The sequence below is a fragment of the Carlito syrichta genome, unplaced genomic scaffold (genome assembly GCF_000164805.1).
Source record: "Carlito syrichta isolate Samal-C Ts95f unplaced genomic scaffold, Tarsius_syrichta-2.0.1 Scaffold314544, whole genome shotgun sequence".
Lineage (NCBI taxonomy): Eukaryota > Metazoa > Chordata > Mammalia > Primates > Tarsiidae > Carlito > Carlito syrichta.
Window position 1 is genome coordinate 121345 of NW_007258640.1, and position 13722 is coordinate 135066.

Consider the following 13722-nt stretch of genomic DNA (forward strand, 5'->3'; position numbering starts at 1 on the left):
TGTCTCCAGGGGGTCTGAACCCTCCCTGCAGGGTGATATTCTGGCATCTCACTTTCCCCATTCAACATTTAGCAGGCACCCCACACAAGTGAAGATGAAAGTGATGTGGCTGGGCCATGAGCCTGGCAATGCCACCTGCATACTTGATGGAAGCAACCCCTTGCGAAGATGCTTCTGCTTCATTTGACACCTAGATTTCATATGCTCCAGACTGACTTCTTTAAGTTTTTCCTTTCTCATACTTTTAGGGCCAATAATCATGCTTTTTTTTCCCTTTTTTAATTTTAAAGATGTAGGGTACAGTTCAGGGTTAGGTATACAAATGTTCATTACACAGGTACCCTTGTTGATGAGGTATGCCCTTCCCTCCCCTGGCAGTTTCCCACTACTGCCAATCCCTTTCTTGTAGTATTATGATCATTGTTCAAGGTCCGCTTATGAGTGAGAACACATGGTACTCTGTTCTTTGTTTCTGTAATAGATCACTGAGTATGATTGGCTCTAAATCCATCCAAGTGACTGAGAAGTCTGTATGTTTGTCCTTTATTGCTGCATAATATTCCATTGTGTATATATATCACATTTTAAAAATCCAGTCCAGCTTCAATGGGCAGCATGGTTGGTTCCATGTCTTTGCTAATGTGAATAGCGCTACAACAAACATGCGTGTGAAGGTATCTTTTTTGTAGAATGATTTGAGTTCCTCCGGGCATATTCCCAATAGGGGGAAGGCCCAATACTTATGTTTTCTTTGGATTATCTTTTCCTGATCACTCTTTTTATTTTTTTGAGAAAGCAGAATTTATTGAGTGAACAGAGAAGCTCCCACAGTGGGACGGGACCCGAAAGGGTTGTTCCTGACCACTCTTGGAGGGCATCATTTGTAGTGATGTCTTTTCCAGATCTGTTTTTTTTCTTTTTTTGGGGGGAGAGGGGAGGAGTCCTTTCTCTAGCCTATGCTGTCCACTCTCTTCTCTGAAATATAGGATTACTATCGAAAAAGTATTGAGTGACAATCAACATATGGCAGTGTGTGACACACTATAGCCTGCCTTAGTTATTGTTTTTAGGTTTGAGTTGGTGACATCCAATCTTATCTTTTCCCTTTCCCCTCCTTTTGATCTGGGTGTCATCAGCTGTCCCCTCCCCTGAGATACTGAAATCTGAACAAAAGTTTATTTCCTCTGCAAGTAGTCCACTAGATCCTGAGTCAAACATCATCTACCTCGCATCTGACTCAGAGCTTGCCTCCCTTGCTGGAGACTCTTGGACTCGTCTGTCTACCCAGGCCCTTTTCCTTCCACAGGGCAGTTTTTTTGGGGTCTGTTCATCACCAGTGCAGGCACTTGGCAGAAATTTATCTTAATCTCTTTCCTCTTTTTGTTGAAGTTGTTATCCATTTTCTGTCACATCCTGCCTCAAAATGCAATTTCTCTTTTATGCTCTTCTTCAAATGTAATTCTCTAAGCTTGAAATGTTTGAGACAGAACTCAACCAGAGCAAGCTGAGACCCTAGGATGCGAGAGGACGGAGCACCAGTTCTTCACGGGCCTACGCATGATTTGCGCTTTGTGTCTCAAGTCCTCTTGGACATTCTTATGGGACACTCAGACCTCAGAGTTTGTCCATCCTCTGTCCAGGTGAGAACTTGTTTTGAGTTCTTTTTATGTGCCCACAACATGTGAAGTTCCCTTTCTGCTTAGAGGTTGTCTGTGAAAGATACACCCACTCTTGGGACCAGAGTGTCCTCATCAGAAGTCTAGGCTCTGGAGCCAGACCCTGGATTTTACCCATGCCCTGTCTCTTCCCAGTTGGGCAGCCTCAGTTGATGTGCTTGCCACGGAGACCTCATGAAGCCTCATGGACAACCACTGCATCCTCCATGAGAGGGATGATGGGTGAATTGGGCGAGGAGGAGTAGGAGGAGAAGGAAAGAGGGAAAATGGGCTGGTTTATGTCCATGGATTTCCTCCGCAGATTCAAGGCTGGACCTCACTCATATGAAGCAGATGCCCTCAGAATGGAATTTTCTTTTGTCCAGCCTTACAGCCCTGTGGGTTGCGGACACATATCTGAAGTTGTTTTGATGGAGATGAAGCTTTTCATTCCACTGGCTGAAAATACTGGGGAGAAGTCAGTCTACAGTGACTCTTGTCATGCTAAGGTGTGAACATACCTGTGTAAAACCTAAAGGGAATGATAAACTGGATCAGAAGGGAAGAAGAGAAAACCCTGGACTTGGGTCACAGAGGGGAAAAGAAGACACGGGCAAGGGGCCAGGGTGTTGCTAATATTGCATCTGTGTCACAGTTCTGGATACTTTGGACATGAGTGGACACATGGGTGGGTATGCCAGCTGTACCATGGGATTCTGGGGAAGGTCATTAGAGGTGAAGTCGTGACAATTCCTAGCATAGGGGCTGCGATTTATAAGAAATCTCAAGTTTGGGAACTGTTCTAAGTAGCTTTCCCTCAGCTGAAGTGGGAAGAGAGAAATGACTGGATGTGATTTTATGTTACCAGTAACTAGAAATAATGTGCAACTCGGGTACCTTAAAGTCAGTATTTTAAGAAGTGTTGCAGGTGACGTCGTGGTGATGAATGAGTCCTGCCCTGCACAATGAGGTGAGGACTTGCTTTAAGTTCTTTTTATGTGCCCACGACATGTGAAGTTCCCTTTCTGCTTAGAGGTTGTCTGCGAAAGGTACACCCACTCTTGGGACCAGAGTGTCTTCATTAGAAGTCCAGGCTCTCGAGCCAGACCCTGGATTTCACCCATGCCCTGTCTCCTCCCAGTTGGGCAGTCGTGTGCAAGTTGTGAATTCTCTCTCTGCCTTCAACAGGGGTCAGCTACATGATTTTTGGGACCCAGCACAAAATGAAAACATGGGCCCCTTTCCAAAAATTATTAAGAGAGCATTCAAAAGAGTGCAGGGTGCAGTGACTGCCTCGGTCATGCCCACAAGGAGCTGGCCCTGGTTTTTTTTTTTTCTTAATTTCTTCAGGTAAATGAGAATACTAATAACAACTCCTTCTTAAGGTTGTTGTATGGATCCAATGCATTATTACTAACAAAGAGTTTGCTTTTTGTTTAATAAATTTGTGTGGTTCAAGTGCAATTTCGTCATGTTCGTGGATTGCATAATGGTCAAGTCAGGGCTTTTAAGGTATCCATCATCAAAATAATGTACATTGTCTCCATTAAGTAGCTTCTCATTATCCGCTCCCCTCCTTCCTTCTCACCCTTCTGAGTCTCCATTGTCTGTTACTCCATACTCTGAGTCCACGTGTACACATTTTTTAGCACCCATGTGTGAGTGAGAACATGTGATATTTTTGTCTTTCTGTATCTGACTTATTTCACTTAAGATAATATTGCTGTAAAAAACATGATTTCCTTCTTTTTCATGGCTGAATAGTATTCCACTGTGCATATACACCACCTTTTCTTTATCTGATCAACAGTTGGTAAACATTTGGTTGACTGCCTGTCATTGTCATTGTGCATATCCTACAATAAACATATGCGTGCAGGTATCTTTTTGATACATCGATTTATTTTCCTTTGGGTAAATGCCCAGTAGTGGGATTGTTGGAATAAATGATAGCTCTATGTCTAGTTTTTGCTAGCAAAGAGTTTAGAATGGATTTATTGTTACTCAGAAGTGTGACACACAGGTTCAAAGGGCCGCGTTACTAGGGTCAGGCAACTAGCTTAGCCACGATATTATAGCTTTGCAGGGTTTCCGGTAGGCCTTGTCAAGCCTTCAGTGTCTTCACTCGTGGAATGGAGATTACAATGCTCGCCTCACATCCCTCACGGAATCATATGCAGGAACAAGGACAGAGAGCACTCACATTCTCTGATATAGTGACCAACTCATCCCAGTATGCCAGGACTCTCTGGTTTTAGCATCAAAACCTTGCATCCCAGGGATTCGCTCTGTCCTGAGGGAACCAGAAAGACTGGTCACTGCATTTACTGACTTTTGTCAGTTTTTTCTTGGCAACCTATGAACCTCATTTCATTTAATCTCCATTCTACATGCAAGATAGATTGTATCACCTTTATGTAACAGATGTGAAGCCTGAGTTTTGGGAGGTGACTTGGGGCAACGCTGAGGTTAGATTGGGGCCAGATGGCTTTCATTTCCAATGAAATGACAGTTTGTGCTTTTCTCTACATCAATGGTCCTCAAACTTTGGCAACAGAATCACCTGAAGGGCCCACCCTAGAAATCCTGTTTCAGATTGGAAAGGGGGCCTGGGAACATGCATTTCTGCAATTTCCCAGGTGATACGCGTGCCGCTGCTCTCAGCCAGTGTTCTCAGCCAGTGTGCCAGTGTGCCAGTGTTCTCAGCCTCACATGCACATGGAAAGCTCCTGGAGAGCTCTGACAACGCTGATGTGCGGTCCACCCCCAGATTGGTTTGGGGCATAGTGTGGGCAGCAGGGTTCCAAACACTTTCCAAGTAATGCCTGTGTGCAGTTGGGGTTGGGGTCTCTGTTCCGTACCTTGCTGTGTCCCAGTGTATGAAGACAAAATGAGGCAGTGGGTGTCAAACAACTCTGAAAAAATACGCAGGTGTCATCTCTGCTACCCAGAACACCACAGGCTCAGAACCCAAAATAGAGAGTCAAGTGCATGCCTGAGCCCTTACAGAGATTAAGCCAAAATCAAGGCCAAAGAAAATGAATCACAGATGTCTGGGAGATGTTGGGACTTTAAAAGTGTTTTTGCATCTCTGACTTTGAGAAAACATTGACTGGGATCAGATAAGAGGCGATTCCTGAGGCCAGCTGGTGCCCTCATCCCAATATGCCAGCCTACCCCACGCTGGCGTCCTCCAGTGCAGAGTTCTGAATCCATTTCCTTTCCTTCGGCTTGGAAAATGCTCATTCTGCATCAGCCCACGTGATGATGTCGCTGGGAAGTGGCAGTGGGAAGGGGCTTCAGGAGTTCTGATCCCGCTCAGGTAGGATGGATGCCTGGCATTTGGGGATAGGGTTGTTGGAGCTAGAAACAAAAACAAAAAGCCCCAAACACAAAACAACAAAAACAACAAGCCACCTCCCTCAAACCAGACACCTAGTCAAATATGAATTTCAGATACACAATAAAAACGTTTTGGGATAAGACTGCCCCAATCAACGTCTGAGATATACTCAATAAACTATTTGTATTCCAATTTCAGTGGGTGTAACTGTGCCTGGGGAGAGCTTTATTTTCCTCAAGGGAGTCCCATTTCTTGCCTTCTCCCTCTGAGTACATAGCAGAGGTGCTACCCCCTCTGTTCTGGTCTCAGAGAATTGTTCTGTGGAGCTGTCGCCTGGCCCAGGCATCGCCTTGCCCAGGCTGTCACAAGGCGGGAGTGCCGAGATAAGCGCTTGTACCTTCTGCTTTGCAGACTTGTGTTTTCTCCTCTTCCAGACACTGAGCTCAGTGAGGAGAGCTGAGCCTCGGCCGGAGTGCTGGCTGGTTGTGCAACTTGGCCTTTGGCGTGTTCAGGAATCACCGAGCTCCTAAAGGGTTAATGCAAAGACTTGGAATTAGTTCCATTTACTGGTGCTGAGGGGTTGGGGGCGGGAAGTGGTTTAACACCCAATCCTCTGGGGGGGGAGAAGGGGTCACCGCCGGCCACTTGGGGGCAGCAGAAAGCAGCAGACATCCACCCTGAGGGAGCAGGTGGGGCTGCAGCCCCTGACTGCTCTGGGAGCCCTGGAGGCCTGCGTGGGCAGGAGGGCCTGGGGATGTTCTGGAAGCCTGGCTCTGAGTCCTCTGAGTCCTCCGAGGCCTCCTGGGGACGGCTCAGCAAATCTCTGCTCTCAGCTGTGAGCTCAGTGAAAGAATGCAGGGTGCTGCGCCCACGGGGGTGGGGATCTCTGCTCTGGCCAAATGTCCCTCAGAGCAGAGGCGTTGTGGGCAGCGCTATTCCAGCGCTGTTCTTTTTCTTTTTTGAGTTGGGGTCTCACTCTGTCCCCCAGACTGGAGTGCAGTGGCTGCTCCTGGCCACCACAGCCTCGACCTGCTGGTCTCCGGCAATCCTTCCGCCTCAGCCTTCCGAGTAGCCGGAATTACAGGCATGTGCTACCATGCCCGGTTGATTTTTTGTAGAGATGAGGTCTCACCAAGTTGCCCAGGCGGGTTACCCGCGGGCGCAGGCAATCCGCTCACCTCAGCCTCCCAAGGCGCGGGATTACAGGCAGAGCCACCGAACCCGGCTTTCCAGCGCTATTCTTGGGAAGCTGATGTCAAGTTCAAGCAGGGTAGAAGGGGTCTCCGTGAACCTGGCTGGGGAAGCTTGGATGATGGCTCCACCTTGATCTGTGTGAAGCATGTAGGTGGTGGGTGAAGGTTCGTGAAAGCAAGGAGAGGCTCTGGGCTCTGTCAGGATTTAGGAAGGCAAAGGGTTATTCTTAAAGGTCAAGGAAAAGAGAAATGAGCTTCGTTTCCTTTTTGCTTGCCTCCAATTCTGTGCTTGACTATTTTTTTTTATGCACAGGGTCACACAGACACTGAGGCTGTATTTTGTTCCAAGGGACTAAGACCTAATATTAGTTTAGCTAGGGTGAGAAACGTGCTCTTTGTGATGTTTGTTCCCCCTGCAGTAAATCTGATAGTGCCCGCATGTGGGAAAAGCAGACCCCCAGCCCAGCTGCCCCATGGCCTCTTGTGTTTGGGCCTGTGTATGGACCTTCTGATACATTGAATGCCGGAAGCCCAAAGAAGTGCAGTTCTAACACTGACACAACCTTTCCAACCTCTTGTGAAATTAGGAAACCAGTGCGATTCCAGGAATGTGTATCTGTGAGGGGGACATACAGGCACACACGTCACGTACACATAACAAAATAGTACGTGTGCGTGTTTATGCACACTATTTATAGGTAGTGGGTCTGTGTAGTGTGTGTGTGGTTTAGGGTTGTGTTTCTAGGCAAGAAATTCCAGTAGTCTTTTTGACTTTCCCAGTGTTCAACGAATAGTCTTTTCTATCCTGTCCCCCCTACTGATGACTTCAATGGGTTGGATACCCTCTTGAGCCTCATCGTTCCGTCTTTGCTCTAGTTCTTCCCTCAGCTTCCCTCTGCCTGTGTCCTTTGATTAGACTGAATTCTCAGACTCTTCTCTGAGGTCTCAGACTCTTTTTTCCATAGCCCAGTGGTCTTCAGCAAGGCCATGGGAGAGCCTGGTACCTTACACTCAGAACCAGAGCATCACAGTTGTGAGGTATTCACACGGTTCTCCATGAAGACACTGACAGGACACGATGGTCTTAGGTAGACAGCAGGAACGGTTGTGGTCATCTCATTTTCACAACTGACTGGAGATTTCTGCGCCTGGCTGCTGGTGCCAAGAGACTGGTGAATCAGCAGGGCTTGTGAGCAGGTGTGAAGAAGTTTGTTATGATATTGGCTTGGTTCGTACTTAAAAAACGCACACACACACACACACACAAATTAAAAGTTAGCACTTTGGGAATGGCTATATTTTATTGACACACACAAATATTTTCTTTAAAAGGATAGTTTTGGGTATATTTTATCTATACACACGAATATTTTCTTTAAAAGGATAGTTTCATCTTCCTGACCATACATCAGCTGATCAAATCCTAAACTTCTATAATTTAAGGAAATAACGCATTTGTGGAAAAATTAGAAAATATATATAAACAAAGAATAAACATCAAGCCACATATAGCCTGTTACTCCACGGTGGCCACTGTTGTTGGCTTTGTCAGCCTTTTGCACACTTTTTTCTGTGCTATCACAAACACAAGTTCAGCTTGGTTTATTTTATTTTTACAAAACTAGAGTCATTCCGCACACACAGTTTTGTAATCAAATTTTTTTCTTTTTTGGTGTATGATGAACATTTTAGTCATCATGAAATATTCTTCTATGCATAATTTTATTTTAAAAATTTATTTTATTTTATTTTTTGAGGCAGGATCTCACTCTGTCACCTAGGCAGGAGTGCAGTTTCAACCTCCTGGGCTCAGACGACCCTTCTACCTCAGCCTCCGAAGTACCTGAAACTACATGCATGTGCCACCATGCCTGACTAATTTTTTGATTTTTTTTTTTTCTGTAGAGATGAGGTCTCGCTATGTTGCCCAGTCTGGTCTCAAACTCCTGGGCTCAAGCGATTCTCTCACCTTGACCTTCCAAAGTGCTGGGATGACAGGTGTGAGTTACCACGACCTCTAAGTATCATTTTATATGGTTGTATGCTATTCCACTGTAAACATGTGGGTTTATTTGACACCCTAATTGTTGGACATTATGTATCTTGAATGTCTAGAATGGAAAACTATTAGCCTAGTATAAGAAGGATCTTTTACTCTGGGGAAATTATTAACCCCGATTTTCGTGGGACTGCTAACGGACCCTCTAGCTGGTGGGCCTGTGTGTGACTGAGGCCCAGAGGATTCTCAAGGAGCTTCCTCCCTTGGGAGCCTTGGGAGGCAGCTTTCTCCATCTCCATGGCATTTAGATCATGTGCTATGTTCGCCTGCGTACGACCTACAAGCTTAAGGTATTAATTCATGTTCCCCACTCAGATGAATATCTGATGTGAAATTAGTAGGGGAAAAAGATGTGCTCCTTGGCCAGCGGAGCCCTTCTCAGCGGGAGGATGGGGAAGTTGGAGAGAGAGATCAGGTTACATCCCTGGGGCCTGAGCCGCTTGGCGGTCTGAGCGCCTGCCTTTGATAATCAGCATCAGTATCTCTTTCATGTCACTGAACACCAAATGAAGCTGCATCAAAGAGACTGTTTCAGAGAAGAGATTGTTGAACAGGCCTGACGGGGTTTGAACAGAGCTGGAGAGGCAGGATTAGAGCGCAGGTCAGTCCTCCTGGCCAAGCCAGGGGCTGCACTCACTGACCTGGCTGCTGCTCAGGATGTCATAGTGCACCCAAGTGCCCCCCCTCCATTCTCTCCTTGTCAGCAAGGGACCTGAGTCCCTTGGTGGCCAGGCTTTTGTTAGTCTGAACTTCTGAACTGCTGCAGAACTGGAGTTAGAAAGCCTCTCTGATCTCTCCCCCTCCTCCCTAATACCTGCTTTTCCTTAATGTCAATTACTGGTAGATACTTGTCCTTCCTCTGACACACTTGGGCTTCCAACAAAAACTTGGGAAAGAGAAGCTCCTTGTTGGCTGCCCTTTGGGAATCCTCGGTGAGAGCTTCATTAAGGGAAGGACTTCATAATGGACGATTCACGGTTGTCTCTGTTGGAGTTTTCCAGGTCAAGCGACTTGCTAAGGTTCGATTTTCATGCCTATGTGACGTAATTTTACCCTTCTATAACCCTGGCAAACTTTGAGTCTCACCGTCCCAGTCGCCTCCTGATCTTTTTGCATTGCTAGCATTATTTAGTCATAAATGAGTTGTTAAAAAATTTAAAAATGTTAGCACTTTGCGGAGTGAAGAAAACTTGACTAAGAATTTCTGTAATGAGGATGAAAACCCATGATGTATTTTAAAGGCCGGAAACCCAGGAGGATGAAACAAGGCAGTGCTTTCGGTTATTTCCACCGGAGGGGGTTAAACAGGACAGATGGTTGTATGATAAAACTCTGAACCGCGGTTTAGGAACAAGGAAAACTTTGTAAATCACATCTGGGGGTCAAGAAAGGAAAGGCTCCATACTGTTGGGTGAAGTGTGGGACATTGCTTGTTCTGCCATCCTACCTGGATGCTTGACTGGTTCTCTCCTGTTAGCTCTCATGGTCTCATTCCTTCTCTCACTTTTAATTGGACCCCAACACCCAGGAGAAGACTCAGGCAAGGTCAGGATCAGAGTGGCATGTCAAGAGTGCGATGTGAGGGCTGTTGGAGGCAGGGCACAGAGCTGCACACTCTTAGGATGGGAATTAACCTTAAAGAATGTGGCCCTTCCCGATCTGGGTAGCAGAAACCACCCACCCCATACAAGTGATATGCACTAGGGAGTCAAGACATTCTGTATTTGGATGGAAGCACTGAACTGTTTTCTGGAGGCTCAGGGTTGGAGAGTCATGTGGGAACAGTGACGGTAGGCACTGAGGAGGTTGTCTGTTTTGATTCATACTTTTTTTTTATTATAAAGATGTGGGGTACAATTCAGGGTTAGATATGCAAATGTTGATTATGCAGGTATCCTTGTTGATGAGGTGTGCCCCTCTCTCCCCTAGAAGTTTCCCACTACTGCCAATCCCTTTCTTATAGTATTATGGCAATTGTTCAATGTCCAATTATGAGTGAAAACATATGGTACTCTGTTCTTTGTTTCTGTGATAGATCACTGAGTATGATTGACTCTAAATCCATCCAAGTTGCTGTGAAGTCCATATGTTTGTCCTTCTTGATGGATGTATAATATTCCATTGTGTATATGTACCACATTTAAAAATCCAGTCTAGCTTCGATGAGTAGCATGGTTGGCTCCATGTTTTTGCTATTGTGAGTAGAGCTGCAACAAACATACATGTGCAGGTATGTTTTTTGTAGAATGATTTGAGTTCCTCCGGGTATATTCCCAGCAGGAGAATTGCTGGGTCATATGGAAGGTCAATCTTTAGTTCTTTCAGAAATCGCCACACTGTCTTCCAAAAACGTTTCACTAGTTTGCATTCCCACCAGCAGTGTAGAAGCGTTCCTTTTTCTCTGCATCCTCGCCAGCAACTGTTGTTGTTTGTTTTGATCCATACTTTGGAGTCATGGGTAATAAATATCTACATTGGACCCCTGTCAAACACAGCGTGGGCCTAGGTCATTACGGGGTGAACCATGTTTCTGATTAACTAACCCGGTCAAAATTACAAGCAGCCCCTGAGTAAGCCAGTGCAAACCATCTGATGTCTGGCAGGATTTTGTATTCCTCCTGGGTCACTCCACACCTGGAGTCAGCTCTCTGCTGGGTTTCCCAGCTGACTTGGCACCTATCTCACACTGAGAAAGTCAAGCTCCTTGCTGAGCACTGGCTCTTGGGATCCAAGCCCTGCTGGGTCTCCTTTGTGCCTGTGCTTGGTCCAAGGCCTGGTGAATTGTTGAATGAATATGTGAAGCCAGGCCCCAGTGGACACTGGCAAGGAGTTTGTTTTCCTTTCATCTCTGTCATAGCTCCTTCTCAGATTCTTCTTCCTGCTCCTTCGCAGACGTCTTTCTTAAGGACCTGTCTTTGCCCCTTCTTCTTCCTCCCTTCTTCTTCTTCCTCATCCTTCTAATATTTTTTCATGTCAATCTCATGACTTTGATAATTTCCTTTATGCAAGTTTTTTTTTTTCTGTTGGTGGCTTGGGGAGGACTCACGCTTTATTTCATCTTTGTGCTCCAGTGGTGTTTAGCACAGCTTCAGGTACATAGCTGGTGCTCAAAAACATTTGTTAAATATATAAATGGGTGATGGATCAGCACAACATAAAAATACCAGTAATGTGAGCTTTATCTTGATTGGCGGTTTTGCCCCAAAGTACTTGTTAGCAGAGAAGATATGCCCAGGTGGAGGCTGGGAACGGCCCTGCCCGTCCCAGGCGGATGACTGCTCCCCGGGCTGAATGTAGAGAAGGTCGGTTTTGAATTTGTGCACCTCTGTGATGATTACAGCCCTTTTCTTGGGAGAAGAAACTAAAAATAGGGAAGTCCCATGTAAACTGTGGATATGTGAGGCCCTGCTGCCTGGCTTCTCCATTCCAGTGACATCAGAGAGGATAAGTCTGAATGTTAAGTATTAATTGATGTGTGTCCATCAAACACACATGGCCTGTGTTCTGGAAGACTCAGGGCAATGATGTGATTGGTAGTAAGGAGAAGAAGAAAAGACTAGAAAAACCAAAAATGTGTGAATAGAAATGCCATGATTAAGTCACGGATAGAGATTTGTTTTCAAATTGGCTGTTGGGGTCCCCGAAAAGCCACATTCTCTGTCCTGGACATAGCAATCCTGAGCTGAGTTCTGCAAATGTGTATTGAGCCCAGGACACTTATACATATGCAGGATACACACAGGTCATTGAGCACAGGGACGGTCTGAAGCCATGTGTTAGTGCTGGTGCTAGAGTAGAAAGGTCATGAAGACAACCACTCCGTCCCCAAGAGTCTCCCTGTCTAGTGGGGGAGGCCAGCACGGCAATGTGTAAACTTTACTAACTGCATGCTGGGTACACCCTTGTCTATGTTCAGGGACAGGGAAACACAGAGGATGCATCCTCAGCTCAGCCCGGGTGGCCAAGAAGGGCCCAGAAGAAGGTGTCCTTGCAGTTAGTAGGATGGGGTTTCTCTGGACCACCCCGTTGTCACTTTTTTCCTTTCATCGAATCTCTTAAAAGATGATAACAGGCCACTTTGGTGGTGGTACCAGGGCCGGTTTGGCAGGTTGGAACCTGCCTTAGTAACAAGGTTTTCATGAATTGTCTGACACGGCGGACACCTTGGGACAAGCTTCCTGCATCCCACTCACCCTGCTGCAGTTTGTCTTTCTGACCCTCATGCTACTCGGTGTGACTCGCTACCAGCCAGTGCCTGGGCAGTCTGGAGGCCCCTTGCCTACCTGAGCCGGGTTCCTGCAGCATCTTCACTTGCCCCTCCGGCCAGTGGGCAGGTGCTGCCTGTGCCCACAAATGTTTGTGTCCATTAACACCCCCAGGCGCTCCGTCCTGGGGTGATGTGATGGGGCGCGCAATTTCCCCCAGGGACGAGACATGCAGGGAGTGGGTACTGTGAGCAGAAATCAGATATTCATGTTACTTAACTGTGAATGGGGCCGGTGCTATTAAAAGAAAACAGAAACAAAAACTCAACCAACTAGAAGAACAACATTTTTAATCCTAAGCCCCCATGCATCGGTTTGAAACCAAGCCTATATATTTTTTAATTTATAGAATTGGAGAACATAAGGGCATCAGAATGTTTTTAATTCAGCTGATGTCTATTTTGTTTGGCCTCCTGGCAACCTAGAAGTAATGAATAAGAGGACTAGCGATAAAAGAAAAGAGCATTCCTACAAATAGTGGTGATGAGAACCTAGACTTCTTCTACTCAATCTGCTAGAGATCACTGTCATCTGCCCTCAGATTTCTGGCTGGGCCACCAGCTGAGGGAAACCGTGCTCTGTCAGTAGCCTTGCCCAGGCCTCCTTCTAGCAGCTGGAGGTAATCTGTGTTTCCTCCTCCCTCACATCTTAGCCCTCAACTTGGTCTCACACCTTAAAATGGAGATAATGCTGGTCTGCTGCTCTAAAGAGCTCTGTGGTAGTTGGATGGGACCATGCCACGTATCTGCTTTCCCATTTTTTTCACAAGCACAGAGACAAACATCCCAGTAAGAATGAAGACCATATTTTGTTTCTTGAAAAATGTGTTAACTTGACAGGTATTTGTTTCAGGTCAAAGACACTCAGACTGTGAAAAGAGGATACTAGTCCTTCATTCCAAAGCTGTCTAAAGTGCATCCATGATACGCTAGATCTGTGCGAGCTGTGGGGGTCGAACCAGGAGCAAGGGCAGATATGGTCCTTGTCCCGGGAAGCTGTCAAGACAAGAGAGCAAGTTATTCAAGACAACGCAGAAACCCTGTCCAGAGGAGAGTCCCTGGTGTCCTGTGACTGTGTGAGTGAACAAGGGCAGGTCTGGGAAGTCTCAGAAGATGTGGATCTAAACGAGATGTAGGTGCTAACCAGGCGGAAAAAGAGGGAGGGGACAGTGTCGGGAATCTCAGCAAAAATATCTACAGGTTTTGTT